Source organism: Curcuma longa, chromosome 16 (genome assembly GCF_044706935.1).
Source record: "Curcuma longa cultivar G26 ecotype Majalengka, Jawa Barat chromosome 16, ITB_CL_G26_1.1, whole genome shotgun sequence".
Classification (NCBI taxonomy): domain Eukaryota; kingdom Viridiplantae; phylum Streptophyta; class Magnoliopsida; order Zingiberales; family Zingiberaceae; genus Curcuma; species Curcuma longa.
This window is the reverse complement of record NC_133876.1, coordinates 3,355,842-3,357,643: the sequence shown is the minus strand read 5'-3', so window position 1 is coordinate 3,357,643 and position 1,802 is coordinate 3,355,842.

The window sequence follows — 1,802 nt, the reverse complement described above, 5'->3', positions numbered from 1 at the left end:
AATAATAGAGAGTAAATGATTAAAATTTTTAAGTTTAAAAGCTAATTAATTTTACAAAGGTAAAATGTAAATAAAATTATAAAAATTTACGAAAAGAAAAGATTATATAGTAAATTACATGGTCATTTTCTATTTAATTTTTAAATTTGAATACAAAGACCATCCTTTCAAATAAACTAAAATCTTAAAAATTGTTGATCTAACAATTTTAGTTACTAAATAGTCATTTCCACTCATTTAAAATTTAGTTATATAGATGCATTCTAGATGTCTAGACTATTTGAATGCACCTATAGTTATAAAATAATAAAATGACTAAAAATTGTTTTGGATATAAATTTAGCAATTTTAATCATGCAACAATTTTAATCATTATTGCATGATTAAAATTATAATTGCTAAATTTATATCCAAAACAAGATTTATGATTTTAAAATTTTTAAGCAGCCAAACTCTCCCATTTGTTAATTTTAGCCCATCAAACTACATTTGATCATTTTAAAAACATCAATAAACTTTATAACCTATATAGATTCAATCTCTGATTAAATTGACTACTACAGGATTGATATTACTATAATAGACAAAGATCAAATTTTGACAAAATAAAAAAAAAACATCCTTCCTCACCGTGAACAATTATAAGTTCTCGATTTACCTTATCAAAGATGATCACATGACTAACCGTGTAAAACCACTGGAGTGATAAATTTACCTTTTTAGTACAATATATTTAGATTCAAAATTTAAATTATATAACGATTTTAATTTTAAAAAAAATACTACAAGATAATTTTTAAATTTTTGATTGATTTAAAAACAATTCCCAAACTCTAAACCCTTAGTAAATTTATGTATTTATTTTAAAATTTGAATAAAAATGCGTATATAATAATTTTGCTTAAAATGTTTGTATGGTTCTTTTTATTTGCATGTATTTTTTAAAAAATAATTTACTTATAAAATTACAAACTTTATATTACAATTTCTATTTTTTATTTTTTTTAAAAAAAAGATTATAAATATATTTAAGATTTATATTTTTAATAACTATTTAAATTTACAATTCATATAGTAATTTTAAACTTTTAAATCATCTTTTATTATTTTTAAAATTTTATATTTTAACCTATTTTTAAAAAAATAATAACTATTAGATATGTAACACAGCTTAGGGCATCTCTCATAATAAAGGATATTTGATGGGGATATTTAAAAAAATATTCCCATGTATCAAATATTAATAGGGGATATTTGAAAGGTGATTAGAAATCATCAGACAAAAAATTTTGCCCGATGATTTCAATTATTTTATTATTAAAAATATATATAATAATTAAAATTAAATAAAAGAAAGTGAGATGGTGATAATTAATATTTAGTTATGATATTTAATTATGATATTTGAAAGTGAGATAGTGATAATAGATGGGACCCATAAATATTTGATTTGTGGTATATTTGATTGTAAAAATTGAGATATTTAAAGAAAGAGATATTTGATTGATGATGTGGATATGAGAACTATAAATATTTGGATGAAATATTTGGTGGTATTGTGGATGTTCTTAGAGAAGAATGAATAAACGCACGCTTTTTTAAAACAAAAGCAAACATAAAAACACCGGCACAAGATACAAATGAATTTTATGTGGTTGCCAACTCATTAGCTAGAGATCTCAAATTTGTAGCTACAAACTTCATACTGAGCCAGCAAAGATTTTTTTTTTTTCACTTCTCTTTTTGCCATCAAAAATAATTCAAAAGTTCCACGGGAACGAGAAGAGATGGAAAAGACTTAC